At 37.4% G+C, this 17,257-nt stretch overlaps 1 long non-coding RNA gene across 1 annotated transcript in view; it reads left to right on the forward strand.

Moving 5' to 3' along the window:
* Positions 1-3,930: 3,930 nt before the first annotated feature.
* The window catches only part of LOC120524647, an 88,415-nt gene continuing 75,088 nt past the window's right edge, over positions 3,931-17,257 (forward strand). The window contains exon 1 of the long non-coding RNA XR_005632802.1: positions 3,931-4,054. This is a non-coding gene — a long non-coding RNA (uncharacterized LOC120524647). The remainder of the gene's footprint in view (positions 4,055-17,257) is intronic.

Genomic DNA, 17,257 nt, shown 5'->3' on the forward strand with positions numbered 1-17,257 from the left:
GAGATCTATGTTGAATACTTAGGTTTTAACCCATCTTAGATAGGTAGCACAGCTAGTTATTATAGAAATTCATAAAACATTTATACTAAAACTTTTCACTCAGAAAACTTTTACAATGTCTGGAGGAACTGCACCTGCAATTTGGACTCTGTAATTGTCAGGCTGTCTATTGCATTCTAAAAATTGTCTATTGCTTGAATAAGTCACAATGTCACCATACATTAACATATGCCTCCTAGAATTGTACATCTCATTTTAAAGTGTACTGCAGATTCTACACAGTGTCACACACATGCACATGGGAGGCAGCTAAAGGGCTCAAAAGAAGGTAATTCCCAGTCAGTCTAGGGGGTGGCAGAGTGCATTAATCGTTTCTCTTATCTCTCCGCAGACCAAATGCGGGAAATTCTGCCCGACTCCCATGACATCACTTCCGGTTCTGCCCCAGAAGGCATCATTTCCATACCAACAGAAAAGCCTACCTCCTAATGACTTCATTTCCAGTTCTGGTCCCAAGATCCCCCCTCTTTCTGCTTTTCAACTTTATATCCACCATGTTTCCTAACCTGTTCAGTTCTGTTTTGGATTCTTGTCTGTGAAGACCATTTTCTCAACCTTTTTGCATTTGCAGCCAATTCTCAAGTACTACACGGGAGGCTGCCTCAAACCTCTTTGTTGTGTCAAGGCTTGATTATTTGCCAGAACAGATAATTCCCATGCCAGAACAGAAATCCAGAACATTCTGGAAGTATTTGGCAGTAGCATTAACCACTACACCACCATGTTACTCTTACTTTAATTGGCTACAACTGAAATGGTTGCATGTCTTTGGAATTCTAATAGAAGGAAAATCTGTTCTCACATGGGCAGAATGCACAACTTTTATACAGACAGCAACTGGGTGTGAGATTTGAAGTTAGGTTGTTATATAATCCAGTGACAGAGAATTACTATTATCAGTGCAGAATTACTACACCATCATGTCATTTTTTTGGAGGTTAGCCCTTCTATTCTTTAGAGGTCTACTTGAAAATGACATAGTATAAGTATAAGTTTAAATCCCAGAATTTCTCTCTGGAATTACTTCATGCAGAACTACATAATAAAATATTATATCAAATAACCAAATATCATCCTAGATAACTTTTTAAACCACTCATGAAATCTAATGAACTGCTATTAAAAACCGTGTTAATGTTTTTAAAGACTAGACAATGAAGAGATTAAATGCTTGTATTTCTGGGAGTCAACAAAATTAAATATCCCTGCACAATTATCTAGAAAGGCAAAATTTACAGATTAAAGTATAATAATGCATATTTATGCTCTTTCTTACACATTTGGTAATGTTGTTTACCAGATGTTCTCCTAATGAAAATCATTAAACAATGTAAAGCTTACTTGATTGGTTGATTGATAATTAAGAAAGTTCATCAATTAACATCCAATTATGGACTCAGCTGGAACAAACAGTGTGTCCCTCAAGCAGTAAAATTAGACATAAAGTAAAGCCTTTCAGCCTAATGCTGCAATCTTTTCTTGTTAGGCCTCCACATATAATGTTCAACATTCAGTATCACACTCACTTGAATTTGTTTTCTTTTTTATGTTTGTGACCGCGCAGAACACATTTCTGGATTTCAATTAAACTGAATCAGTCACAGTGCAAAGCCATTAATCAGACTGTCAGTGCAAAAGTGATTTATTGTAAAATAATTTTGGGCAATACAATTGATTTAATAGATTTTGAGTTGGCTCTGACAACAATAAACGACTAAACTTAGTGCCAGCACAATCCAGCAATACAATGGCTATAGCAATGTTAGTAATTAGGAAAAGCAGGACATTGTCAGTTCTTCCTACTCAGACCCCCAACTACAGGGGCACTAATCTTCTCTTGTTCTGATACTGTATGAATTAAATGATTTACAAAATGGGCTTCTGTCAAACTTGATTCTTTATTCTATCCCGTTTAAGTTGTGCCTAATTAAAAAAGCATTCCAGAGAGGTCAGCCCGGAGCCCCTGCTGTTAATTCTCTTTGTCAATGACCTACTGTCTCCTTCTTGAAGTGCTTCCTTCTCCAAGACATCTTAATTTATCACAGCACAAGATTTAATAAGATTTTAATTTATGGTGGGTTATTTAAAAGTACTCTGAACACCTACATTAACATTTTTGTACAGTTCATGAACTCTGAACTCTGTTTGGGTTTTCACTTTAATAAGAATGGTCAGTCAGCAAATGCAAAGTTTATGTTTTTGCAGGATAGCTGTTTTGTGAGTATGAAGGGCAGCAGTGGTGTTGCTGACTTTATGAAAATGAATTAATAAATAATTTTGTGACTTATGTAAATACATGTATCTGCACAGAAAAATACTTGACAATGATCAGCTTTTAAGCAGTACTGATATACATAGAGATTAACTATTTGTATAAGTATAAGATCCATAACTATTTGTCATTTTATGTGGTCATAGCTTAAAGATAACATTAGAGCTTAAAGTAGAAGACTGTTCAGAAAAGTGTTTCTAAGAAATACAGGAGAAGGCCATTTAAATTTTAAGGTGAAGAGCAGTGCAGCACATTAACTATGACAGACACACTAAAAGTGACAAAATATGTAACATGTGGGAAACTGTGGCCCAAAATTGATGGACTGTAGCTTACCGTGTCAATCGAAGTGATCTCCAGAGCTTCCAGAGGATGGTCTAGTGAACATGACAGTAAATCACCTACATCTGAAATAATAAGTAAATCAATCATTATTTTATGTAACACTCTTCAAAGAACACAAAATACAAGGCCTAATCCTTTTTGGAAGAGGTGAAGAAGTGTTCTCGAGACCACAAAAGAAGTTAACATTTCATCTAACAACAAATTCCTTTTTTCCTGTCATTGTCATATGAAACAGCAAAATGCTTACTACTATGGTACACCATCTATGAAATATTGGCCAATAGCTAAGCCTTTCAGCTTTAACCAAAAAGAAAGAATTTAAAACACTCTATTTGATTTCCCATAAAAAATAAAATCTGACATTACTAATCAAGCATTATCAATTTTTTAAGATATGTCTGCTATTATTTAGAGGCTAAGCAATGCCTAGATCTTTATGTCTGTTGACTGTTTAAAAGCCCTTTGAGTCATAACTTACATTAAATAAAATAATGTTAGTACTACCCACAGCTCAATGCAATAGCTTAGCTAATAAGTACAGTAATTTATTTAATGTTGTCTGTCGTTTGATGTATTAGAATATGCTTTTAAAATGTAAAGGATGACACCCATAAGGGACAGCCTAATAAACTGCTATTAGTGTGAATTAGAGGTTTTTAGATATCATTTTGTGGGCAGTGATTCCAAAAAGGGGAAAGGGCTCTGTCCAAAGCAGCATATCTTATATTAGAAATTCAAAAATACCCCGAAAATTTGAAAATTCTGGATGCAAACTAGTGTCCACTTGCATTTCTGATTTTTTATTTTTTTTCATTTTACAGAATATTTGGGTGTAAGTTTAGAGGGATTATAATATTCACAACTTTGGCCAAAAATGGCTGTTTGTAAGTGCTGAATTGAGTTTCATTAATGAATAAGATATTTTAACCTGAGTGTATCCTCTATTATCATGATGATAATACTCTAGCTGTATTATGTGATTTTTGTCATTTACTTAATTTGTTCAGTTGCTGTTGGCTGTTTCCCTTTTATATATTTGTAAATTGATCTGGGTGTAAAAGTAACAAACTTTTGAAATATAATGGAAAAGACAATGAGTGAAAGTTGCTGAAGCTTTCAATTGGGTCTTCCTGTTCTAGTCATATAAGTCTAGGTTCTATCTATACCAGTATATAAAGGACGGCAGAGTTCGATTCTATCTCTTCATCTGAATTCTCTCCTATCTTTGACCTTAGTGACAATGACTTCAGTTTTTGATGACCACTGCCAGAGCTGAGTAATTACCAGAGTTCATCTCATCAGGTTACCAGATCCACAGAAAGACCAGCTCTTTACTCCACACTTGAACTCTCTTCACTTCTGTTTGGATTGAAACTGGTAAGGTTGTTTAGGTTTGCTCACTTTGGAATAGTGCCCTCAGATTATTATTATTATTATATTTTTTGTTCATTGTTTTGATTTATTCACTTTGGGATAGCACCATCAGGTTAGGTACTTTTTAATTTGTTATTCTTTGAGGATTTGTACCAGTATTTGCTACCATTTAACAACATCATTATTAGTGACTGTTTCAGTCTGGACCTGCTATGTGTTTGGTTTATGGCATTTTTGTATATCTTGTATATGGTCAATATTTTGTGGGGAAACAAGGGAGGGTTACTTTGTTGTGTATGGGTATATATAAACTGCTCAAAAAATGTAAAGGAACACTTTGAAAACACATCAGATCTCAATGGGGAAAATCATGCTGGACATCTATACTGATATGGACTGGGTCATGTGTTAGGAACGAAAGGATGCAACATCATTTGATGGAAATGAAAATTATCATCCTACAGAAGGCTGAATTCAAAGACACCCCAAAAATCTAAGTGAAAAAATGATTAGGCAGGCTAATCCATTTTGCTGAAATTTCATTGCAGCAACTCAAAATCGTACTGAGTAGTTTGTATTGCTCCCAGGTGCTTGTGTGCATGCCTGACAACGTTGGGGCATGCTCCTAATGAGACGATGGATGGTGTCCTGGGGATCTCCTCCCAGATCTGGACCAGGGCATCAGTGAGCTCCTGTACAGTCTAAGGTACAACCTGGCGGTGTTGGATGGACCAAAAGATAATGTCCCAGTGGTGTTCTATTGGATTTAGGTCAAGCGAGTGTTGGTGCCAATCAGTGGTATCAATTTCTTCATCCTCCAGGAACTGCCTGCATACTCTCGCCACATGAGGCTGGGCATTGTCGTGCACCAGGAGGAACCCAGGACCCACTGCACCAGCACAGGGTCTTACATTGGGTCCAAGGATTTCATTCCGATACCTAATGGCAGTCAAGGTGCCATTGTCTAGCATGTAGAGGTCTGTGCGTCCCTCCATGAAAATGCCTCCCCAGACCATCAGTGACCCACCACCAGACCAGTCATGCTGAACAATGTTACTGGCAGCTTAACATTCTCCACGGCTTCTCCAGACCCTTTCACAACTGTCACATGTGCTCAGGGTGAACCTGCTCTCATCTGTGAAAAGCACATAGTGCCAGTGGTGGACCTGTCAATTCTGGTATTTTGTAGCAAATGCAATTGAGTGCCACGGTGCCAGGCAGTGAGCACAGGGCCCTCTAGAGGACGTCGGGCCCTCAGGCCACCCTCATGAAGTCAGTTTCTGATTGTTTGGTCAGAGACATTCACACCAGTGGCCTGCTGGAGGTCATTTTGTAGGGCTCTGGCAGTGCTCATCCTGTTCCTTCTGATGGGTTAAGCACCTTCCACGGCTCTGTTCAGCTTTCCTAGATTAACTGATTGTCTCCTTGAATCTCCTCCATGCTTTTGAGACTGTGCTGGGAGACACAGAAAACCTTCTGGCAATGGCATATAACGATGTGTGATCCTGGAGAAGCTGGACTACCTGTGAAACCTCTATAGGGTCCAGGTATTGCCTCATGCTACCAGTAGTGACACTGACTGTAGCCAACTGCAAAACTAGTGAAAAAACAGATGAGGAGTTGAAAATGTTAGTGGCTTCCACCTCTTAAACCATTCCTAGTTTGGGGGTCATCTCATTGTTGCCCCTCTAGTGCACTTGTTGTTAATTTCATTAACACCACAGCAGCTGAAACTGATTAACAACCCCTTCTGCTACTTAACTGACCAGATCAATATCCCAGATGTTTCATTGACTTTATGCTAAACTCTGATTAAAAAGTGTTTCTTTATTTTTTTTGAGCAGTATATACATCAATTATAAATATAAGACAGAAGACACTGTCCTACAGGAACCAACTTCTGAAACGGAAATAGGAGTATATGTTGACACATCATTTTCACAGATTAAGTCATGTTAACAAAGGAAATAAAAAAAAATAACAGGTTATATGTTAGGTTATATCTTAAAAACTACTGAATGTAATTTAAGGTATGTTAGGCTTAAACTATATAACTATATAATGCACCAGTAGTACTGCTTCTGGATTATCATGTGCAGTTCTGGTCTCCACAGTACAAGAACGACAGAGCAGCACTTGAAGTGGTGCAGAGGAGAGCAGCCAGGTGCATCCCAGGATGTAAGGACATGTCCTACTCTGAAAGACTCAGAAAATTAAACTTGCTTAGTCTCAAGCAGAAGGGATTATGTATGGACCTAATTTAGATATTTAAAATCCTCAAAGGCATTGAGAACATAGAACCAGCAACATTCTTTCAGCTTAAGGGTGAATCACATACTAATGGAATTTAAGTGAAAGTGCATGTAAAACTTGCCAGGAAGCACTTCTTTACTCAAAACGTTGTGTGACTCTGGAACATGTACTGTAGATATGTAGTTGACTAAGAAACCTTGACAACCATTAAGAAGTATCTGAGTGATATATGGGACAGCTTAGCCAAATAAATGGACTAAATGGACTGAATAGTCTTCTCTCGTTTGTCATATTTCTTATACAGTATAATATAGTATACTGTATAATGCCCTCTTTCTTTCTTTTGATTTTTTTTAGCTTTTTTGATATTAATTGATTGCACACTCAGATCGCATGTTGGCTGTTTGTTTGTTCACCAAACATGAAGAATTGCTGAAATGATTTTCTTTAAGTTTTGCATGTAGGTTGTCATTGCTCCGACTTAAAATGTAGGCCATATGGCATTTCAAAAAATGTCACTGTGGAGAAGAGTTGTAACTGCACATTATTCCAAAATGGCTGAGCCAATCTTAATGAAATTTTGCATGTATAATAAAGCTGAAGACTTAAAACCCAGTCTACTGAGTATCTCAGAATTTCATCAAGAAGGGTGGTTGCAATGGGATTTGGATGTAGTAAAAATGCATCACTCCAAACCGGAGTTGACATTCATTATGTTTTACCTGCATATTACTAAATCTAGACTCTAAGGCTTTTCGAAAGTTCAATTGAAAAATGGGGTTGTAATGTTTTTTGGGGGGTATGTTTGTTTTGACACAGTGCCAAAAATACATTATATTCCAGGTAGGTAGGTAGGTACTGTATAACAGATGATAATAAATTTTAAATTAAAATTTAAGTCTGGATCTAAATTAAAATCTACGTTCCATGTCAGTAATTTAATGGAAATATTGGTGGGGGTTGGGGAGGGGGATTAAATGTGATGGAGGACCACAAAAATTGTACATCACTCAAAAACAACCACGTTTACTTTCACTAAGTTTTGCATTTACATTATTGTTCATCTAATTAAAAATAGAGGTTTCAAGAATTTCATTGGAGTGTTGTAATGGGAGGGTGAGCTCCACAAAAACCACACATTACTCCAAAACAGCTGAGTGTGTGTTCATGAAATTTTGTTGCAGAATTTATGGCATTTTAAAGGTTTCATCATAAATAGCATTTCAAAAGAGGTCTTAACACAGAAAAACAGCAATTTTATCCATCTTACAATCTGTAAAAACAATTTAATTACCGTATATCCATCCTTCCATCCATCCATTATCCAACCCGCTATATCCTAACTACAGGGCCACAGGGGTCTGCTGGAGCCAATCCCAGCCAACACAGAGCGCAAGGCAGGAAACAAACCTCGGGCAGGGCGTTATATACTCATGGATAAGTTTTCCCACGGATTAGTCAAGACTTGCTTTTACAGTATAATTTCTGGTATTTTATAATGTCAGTCATATAGGTTGAATGCGGAAAACTCATGCTATAGGTATAAGGGATTATGGGGTTTGTTTCCTGCCTTGCGCCCTGTGTTAGCTGGGATTGGCTCCAGCAGACCCCCGTGACCCTGTAGTTAGGATATAGCGTGTTGGATAATGGATGGATGGATGGATGGATTATGATATGCTAATGCACACCTCAGAGAGTAACCACGGAGCACACTGCCTTTTTTTCTATGTGGGTGCAGCAATGTGCTGTATCAGTGCGTGCTCCTAATCTCTCTCTCTCTCTATTGTGCCTACGTGACCACACGGTAATACCCAAACTACAGGTGCCAGTCATAAAATTAGAATATCATGACAAAGTTGATTTATTTCAGTAATTCCATTCAAAAAGTGAAACTTGTATATTATATTAATTTATTACACACAGACTGATGTATTTTAAATGTTTATTTCTTTTAAATTTGACGATAATAACTGACAACTAATGAAAGTCCCAAATTCAGTATCTCGGAAAATTAGAATATCAATTAAGACCAATGCAAAAAAAGCATTTTTAGAAATGTTGGCCAACTGATAGGTATGAACATGAAAAGTATGAGCATGTACAGCACTCAGTATTTAGTTGGGGCTCCTTTGGCCTGGATTACTGCAGCAATGCGGTGTGGCATGGAGTCGATCAACTTGTGGCACTGCTCAGGTGTTATGAGAGCCCATGTTGCTCTGATAGTGGCCTTCAGCTCTTCTGAATTGTTGGGTCTGGCGTATTGCATCTTCCTCTTCACAATACCCCATAGATTCTCTCAGGGGTTAAGGTCAGGCGTTTGCTGGCCAATCAAGAACAGGGATACCATGGTCCTTAAACCAGGTACTGGTAGTTTTGGCACTTTGTGCAGATGTCAGGTCCTTTTGGAAAATGAAATCTGCATCTCCATAAAGTTCGTCAGCAGCAGGAAGCATGAAGTGCTCTAAAACTTCCTGGTAGATGGCTGCGTTGACCTTGGACCTCAGAAAACACAATGGACCAACACCAGCAGATGACATGGCACCCCAAACCATCACTGACTGTGGAAACTTTACACTGGACATTAAGCAACGTGGATTCTTTGCCTCTCCTCTCTTCCTCCAGACTCTGGGACATTGATTTCCAAAGGAAATGCAAAATTTACTTTCATCAGAGAACATAACTTTGGACCAGTCAGCAGCAGTCCAGTCGAGACGCTTCTGACACTGTCTCTTGTTCAAGAGTGGCTTGACACAAGGAATGCGACAGCTGAAACCCATGTCTTCATACGTCTGTGCGTGGTGGTTCTTGAAGCACTGACTCCAGCTGCAGTCCACTCTTTGTGACAGTTTTGAATGAGTTTTGTTTCACAATCCTCTCCAGGGTGCGGTTATCCATATTGCTTGTACACTTTTTCTACCACATCTTGTCCTTCCCTTCGCTTCTCTATTAATGTGCTTGGACACAGAGCTCTGTGAACAGCCAGCCTCTTTAGCAATGACCTTTTGTGTCTTGCCCTCCTTGTGCAAGGTGTCAATGGTCGTCTTTTGGACAACTGTCAAGTCAGCAGTCTTCCCCATGATTGTGTAGCCTACAGAACTAGACTGAAAGACCATTTAAAGGCTTTTGCAGGTGTTTTGAGTTAATTAGCTGATTAGAGTGTGGCACCAGGTGTCTTCAATATTGAACCTTTTCACAATATTCTAATTTTCCGAGATACTGAATTTGCGACTTTCATTAGTTGTCAGTTATAATCATCAAAATTAAAAGAAATAAATATTTGAAATACATCAGTCTGTGTGTAATGAATGAATCTAATATACAAGTTTCACTTTTTGAATGGAATTACTGAAATTAATCAACTTTGTCATGATATTCTAATTTTATGATCGGCACCTGTATTCCGAAGTGGTGTTTGCACTGTTTTATGTTTTTTGTATCTCACACCTTCATACACCTTCATACACCTTTATCGCAAGAGCATCCCTTATCTATGATCTTTTGATCAGAAGAAAATATGAAGCTAGTTTTTAATTAAACGTTGTTAAAGTGGCGAAAGAAATTAAATTTCGATGCGTCTGAGAAATTGATGCGAGATTGGAGGCAAGAAGAATAAAAAAAAATAATAATGATACATGAGAGTAAATGAATCATAGATGCATTTCTGCAGTACCTAAAGTGTTACCCATTTTTCTGTTACACACATGCAAGAGAAAGTGAACAAGTTAACATGCAAAATGAGATAAAAATGTATTCTAGTAAATATTAATTTAAAACATAAAATTATCATTTATTTTCAGTTATTAGAATACATATCTGAACCTTATTCTAAGTTCTAATTGTATGTACAAAATTACCTAAACCTACTCTAAAATCCAATAGTTTGTCAGGCTCAGTCAGGCTTGGGTAACAGACCTAACTAGCTAAAGACATCTGTCGAAAACATTTTGTCAGATTTCCTTAATTTACTTTAAAGTTTGCAAATATGCTCAGTATTACACCCCAGGGAATGCTACTTTGGTATAATACATCTTATAATTCTTATCACCATGAATATTCAGATGTTTAAAACAACCTCCGCAGGTGTTGAATCGTTCATTGCTTATTGTTGTTTTTGTTTTTTTCTTTTTACAGCGGCAATTACTTGTACTCTGAAGAAATCACTTAGGTCATAGAGGGGGTTCCATATTAAACATTGATACACCAACATACTCAAGTTTCAAATAAATAACTAAATAGATATTGAAATTGGCTGATTTGCTCGACTTTTTGTCTGTAAGAAAAAAAGGACATTTAGGTCAATGAGGGTAAAGCTGCCAGCACTTGAACCAGTGTTGCTTCTACAGATTACAGTAGAAAACACATAATTTGAATGCAGTATTATGTTTTTATACTTTCACGTTTATTACGTTTTGGAAAGTTTATTTTTTTAAATACTTTGCAAAGTATTTTATAGATGCCTATCACTTTACTATATTATAATGAAATTTGTGATGTTCAATATTCATATTACTCTATTTTATAGAAATAAAAACTTATTTCTGTCATATTACTGTAAAATATTAAAAAGATACTGTATGCTTTCTGTCTCAGACTTTATGTTGTGTACTTTAGTAGCACAGTCCATTAGTACCATAATAACTTAAGCCTGTTCCATAAATTTTATCCAGATCATAATTCTCTGTGCTTTGCAGCAACAGGCACTTAAGCAAACAAGAACAAAAGCACTCATTTTATAGACTGATGGCTAAATTTCTCTCCAGTCAAAACAAATGCAGATAGCAATAATTGACAACAGTTATGTTTGCTTCTTTTTATTCATCTGTTCCATGCAGACTTGCAGGATATTAGAATTTATGAATGGAAAGCAAAAAGCAGACTGTTCCACAACACAAAAGATTGGATATGTGTGGGAAAGTTCAGACTATTATTTAGTAATTTTTCAAGATACAGTTGTAAATAATTAAGTGCAGAGTGATTTTTCTCCATTCAGGAAGTTGTGTGTTGGGACTGGACTATTAGCTATGCACTGGTGTTGGTTGGATAGAGAAGAGAGCAGAGCTGCAACTCCCCATGTGTTATGAGGAACAATCTCTAGATTTAATTAAATTACTTTTGGATCTGCTCTGCATTGGAATGTCTGCAGTTGGAGTTCATTATTCCCAAGTGCTGAGATGATTAATTTTACAGTTAAATATGAAACTCCACGTACATTATACTGCTAAAGCTATTAAGGTATTCTCCTATGCACTTTCTAATGCAGGGCAGCATGGTGTCTCAGTGTTAGTGCTGCTGCCTCATAGTAAGAAGGTCAGGGTTCATGTCCCAGGTCCTCCCTTTGTGGAGTTTGCATGTTCTCCCCATGTCTGTGTGAGTTTCCTCCATTTTCTCGTCTTTCCTCGCACAGTTCAAAGATATGTAGGTTGGGTGTATTGGCAATATTAAACTGGCCACAAGTGTATGGTTGGTATATATGTGTGTGAGTGAGTATTTGACCTGTGATGGACTGGCGGCGTCCTGTCTAGGGATTGTTCCTCCCTTGTGCTCTATGCTATTTGGGATAGGCTCCAGCACCCCCTGGGACCTTGTTCAGGACTAAACGGGTTAGAAAATAACTGACTAACTTCCAAATGCTCATAAACTTTCTAAGTTAAAATTCTAAAAGACATTTGGTAATAAGATCACAGTTGAATTGTTACCTTGTTTGTTATGATGATTAGCAATTATTCACTTAGTATATTTAAATTAGAAAGAACTCAACTATATTTTTAACAAACAAATGTGATACCTTTAATGCATTTGTGTTAATGCTACATGTAATGGAAGAAAAGTCATGTACATTTAAATTATTCAGTTTTAGTTACAGCATAAACATGACCTAGGCCCATGACAGCAAATCCTAGAATTCCAAGCAGAAAAAAGTCCAGATAAACTGAAATGCACAATCTAGATTAAAGCAACATGATTTTATTTATATGAATGGATTTTACATATGGTTACTATATTATTAGGAGGCTTTTGATCAAGTAGAAGTACATTTTCAGAAAGTTATTGTTTTTTGCATTGCATAGAATTATAAATCCTACAATTATCAAAGCATTAAGCATCTTAAATGCCTAATATTACAAGTAATGCTGTGTTTTATATGAATGTGTTGTTGCTAATTTGGGGTGCTTGGAACCCAGTTAGTTTCCCAGTGTGGTTGCCTTCCATATGAGGAATGTATATTCTCCTCATGCTCTGTTCAGTTTTCTTGAATGCAATATTGTTAGGTTAGTTGGTCTGCATTCGATTCACTCAGGGTGTATAAGTGATGGTGGTCTGCCGTAGAAAGTCATGCAGCCTTTCTACTTTGATCCAGTTGTACTTAGGAGTGCTTCTAACTCCCATGGCCTGGAATAAGACAAAGCAGATTTATAAAATGTACGGATGGATCAGAGAGCATTAAATGATTATAGTATTAACATACTAATATATTTTAAAACCTAACCACGTAGTATTTCTAATTTTAAGAATATTTTAGGGGTGGCAATTTATGTTATGTGATATAAATAACTGAATGCTTAAATCAGTTTCAATGCAAGATCAGCACTAATGATCTAAGTAATTCTTTCTTTTGCAAACAGATGCTCACCAAGTAATATTATGTTAGAAATTTGGACTATTACTTTTAAACTGAGGTGGCACGGTAGCGCAGTGGTAGCGCTGCTGCCTTGCAGTTAGGAGACCTGGGTCCTCCCTGCATGGAGTTTGCATGTTCTCCCCGTGACTGTGTGGGTTTCCTCCGGGTGCTCCGGTTTCTTCCCACAGTCCAAAGACATGCAGGTTAGGTGCATTAGTGATCTTAAATTGTCCCTAGTGTGTGCTTGGTGTGTGTGTGTGCCCTGCTCGGGGATTTGTTCCTGCCTTGTGCCATGTGCTGGCTGGGATTGGCTCCAGCAGACCCCTGTGACCCTGTGTTATGATATAGCGGGTTGGATAATGACTGACTTTTAAACTGCTTATATTATACACACAATGAGTAAAACATGTTGAGCTTCATTTATTATTAGCACAAAGCAAGAACATATGCTTGAGTACACAGAAAATGTTTATGATTGGCCCACACTTACCTCATATTCAGCTGCAAATGAAACACTTCTTCTAATACATTATTGTCTCCATTCATTCAAAATTTTTCTAAATTTCTGATGTTGTAACTAAAAATCTAAATTAAAAAAAAACATTTATTGTTAATTGTTTTAACAGACTTACTACTTTTAGCCGGATAACATTGCTTAAATAGTTGATTTATTTAATGTATTAATTCATTTCTTAATGATTTAGATTGTTGTTGTTCTCGGGTAAAGTGACTAATTATCACAAACCTTTGGCAAACACTCAGATGCCACTTCATTTGATGCACCTGCTCACTTCTGCAAATATCTTGCTCCAATTGTGACCTTAGCTTGATTAGTGATGCCAGTTATAGTGCTCCCACTATCTCAGAAATTGCTTTTCTTCTGGGATATTCACACACCTCCATCTCTAAGGTTTATACAGAATGGTGAAGTAAGTAAAAAATAAAAGTCCAGAAAATGGCTAATCTGTGTTTGAAAATACATTGTTAATGAGATAGGTCTGAGGTGAACAGCGAGACTTGTTCAAGGTTACAAAAGGCCACAAATGCTCAAATAACAGTTCATTCCACAATAAGTCGTAGAAAGGCATCTTTAAATGCACAGTGCATAGTACTTTGAAATAGATTGACTACAGCAATAGAAGGCCATATTTGGTTCAACCCTTGTCAAATTAAAATTGAAATATGAGGCTCCAATGTACTGTACATGTACTAACTAAAACCGGATTAATAAAGATTAGGAAAGCATCATCTGGTCTAACAAGCCTCACTTTCAGCTGCAGCATACAAGTGGTAGGGAAATAATATGTCATAAATACCTTTAATCCACATCCTGACTAGTGTCAATGGTACTAGCTGCTGGATTAATAATGTGTGTGCTAACATTTTTTGACTTGCATCCACCCACGTTTGGGCAAAAGAAACCCACGCACACCCAAACCAATTTATAATCACAAAAGTGCTGACCTGAACCTCGTATGATCCTAGTCCACTAGAGATCACACACAACAGTATTTGAACACTCATTTGATCAACAGCGTTGAAACAGCATATCTAGTTTATAGTCTTAAGCAGGCTACAATAGCCTAGTCTATTAGACTAACTGAAAGATCTTTCCAATAATGCAATACACTGTTTCAATTTCCTAAAATGGATTAATCAATTGTTCACCATTCTTAACCTTCGTGTGGTGCCTTTTTACGGTATCTTACCAAAAATTGGTCTAAAGAGACGAAGTGAGGTTAGGTTTTACCTTCACTTATTTTAGTCTTGCTTTCACTAGACTAAACAGTGTGTTTTTAATTACTTTTTAAGTCCACTGCACCATGATTCAGCCAGCTATGCCTCATTTCAATAACAAGACCTGCTTTGCTGATATTGCACTCACCTCTGGTGCTTGTTGCGGATATACAAAGAATTGCCTTTGCAAGGGAAGTGCAGACAAGTGTCTGTTGTGAAGGAGTCGCTCAGCAAGGAGGAAGCTAAGTAGAAAGTTCAGTTGACATCACCAGGAAATCAAAAAATTGTTCCACGCTTTACAAAGTTCTGCTCAACCAAAGCTGGGAGTTTTCCTTTTAGCTCAGGATGATAAGAGACTGTCTCTACAGGCTGATTTAATGCAGATGTTGCGGGTTTGTGGCCGGCCACTGACAGTTACCACAGCATGAATCTGCAAACTGAGATGGCTCGTTGTGTAAATCAATGGCAATACATGGGAAGCTGATTTGCTTTTTCTTTCTAAATGCAAGAAGATTGTCCACCACACAATCCTTGTGGAAGAAATACATCTGAGCATAGTGCTGAATTCCATTCTTGCTCATATTCTTAATGTCACTCAATGAAAATTTTTTTAACACCAGTCTCATGATTTACTGCAGTGCAAATGAATAAAGTTTTGCTTGGTTGAAAATGAAAAGATAAGTTTGGTATTTTTTAAGTCAAAGTTATTTCTTTATTATAATGATACTATATATATATATATATATATATATATATATATATATATATATATATATATATATATATATATATATATACAGTGGTGTGAAAAACTATTTGCCCCCTTCCTGATTTCTTATTCGCTTTGCATGTTTGTCAAACAAAATGTTTCTGATCATCAAACACATTTAACCATTAGTCAAATATAACACAAGTAAACACAAAATGCAGTTTTTAAATGATGGTTTTTATTATTTAGGGAGAAAAAAAAATCCAAACCTACATGGCCCTGTGTGAAAACGTAATTGCCCCCTGAACCTAATAACTGGTTGAGCCACCCTTAGCAGCAATAACTGCAATCAAGCGTTTGATAACTTGCAATGAGTCTTTTACAGCTCTGGAGGAATTTTGGCCCACTCATCTTTGCAGAATTGTTGTATTTCAGCTTTATTTGAGGGTTTTCTAGCATGAACCGCCTTTTTAAGGTCATGCCATAGCATCTCAATTGGATTCAGGTCAGGACTTTGACTAGGCCACTCCAAAGTCTTCATTTTGTTTTACTTCAGCCATTCAGAGGTGGATTTGCTGGTGTGTTTTGGGTCATTGTCCTGTTGCAACACCCAAGATCGCTTCAGCTTGAGTTGACGAACAGATGGCTGGACATTCTCCTTCAGGATTTTTTGGTAGACAGTAGAATTCATGGTTCCATCTATGACAGCAAGCCTTCCAGGTCCTGAAGCAGCAAAACAACCCCAGACCATCACACTACCACCACCATATTTTACTGTTGGTATGATGTTCTTTTCTGAAATGCTGTGTTCCTTTACGCCAGATGTAACGGGACATTTGCCTTCCAAAAAGTTCAACTTTTGTCTTATCAGTCCACAAGGTATTTTCCCAAAAGTCTTGGCAATCATTGAGATGTTTCTTAGCAAAATTGAGACGAGCCCTAATGTTCTTTTGCTTAACAGTGGTTTGCGTCTTGGAAATCTGCCATGCAGGCCGTTTTTGCCCAGTCGCTTTCTTATGGTGGAGTCGTGAACACTGACCTTAATTGAGGCAAGTGAGGCCTGCAGTTCTTTAGACGTTGTCCTGGGGTCTTTTGTGACCTCTCGGATGAGTCGCCTCTGCGCCTTGGGGTAATTTTGGTCGGCCGCCACTCCTGGGAAGGTTCACCACTGTTCCATGTTTTGCCATTTGTGGATAATGGCTCTCATTGTGGTTCGCTGGAGTCCCAAAGCTTTAGAAATGGCTTTATAACCTTTACCAGACTGATAGATCTCAATTACTTCTGTTCTCATTTGTTCCTGAATTTCTTTGGATCTTGGCATGATGTCTAGCTTTTGAGGTGCTTTTGGTCTACTTCTCTGTGTCAGGCAGCTCCTATTTAAGTGATTTATTGATTGAAACAGGTGTGGCAGTAATCAGGCCTGGGAGTGGCTACGGAAATTGAACTCAGGTGTGATACATCACAGTTAGGTTATTTTTTAACAAGGGGGCAATTACTTTTCCACACAGGGCCATGTAGGTTTGGATTTTTTTTCTCCCTAAATAATAAAAACCATCATTTAAAAACTGCATTTTGTGTTTACTTGTGTTATATTTGACTAATGGTTAAATGTGTTTGATGATCAGAAACATTTTATGTGATAAACATGCAAAAGAATAAGAAATCAGGAAGGGGGCAAATAGTTTTTCACACCACTGTATATATATATATATATATATATATATATATTGTCACACACGCGCGCATGGGAGGCAGCTAAAGGGCTCGAGTGAAGGCAGTTCTGAGCCATGCCGGGATGTGGCAGAGCGCACTAACTCTCTTCTCACTTCCCTGTAGACCTAACCCGGGAGGTTCCACCTGTCTCTCTGGACGTCACTTCTGGGACCGA

The sequence above is a fragment of the Polypterus senegalus genome, chromosome 2, assembly GCF_016835505.1.
Source record: "Polypterus senegalus isolate Bchr_013 chromosome 2, ASM1683550v1, whole genome shotgun sequence".
Classification (NCBI taxonomy): Eukaryota; Metazoa; Chordata; class Cladistia; order Polypteriformes; family Polypteridae; genus Polypterus; species Polypterus senegalus.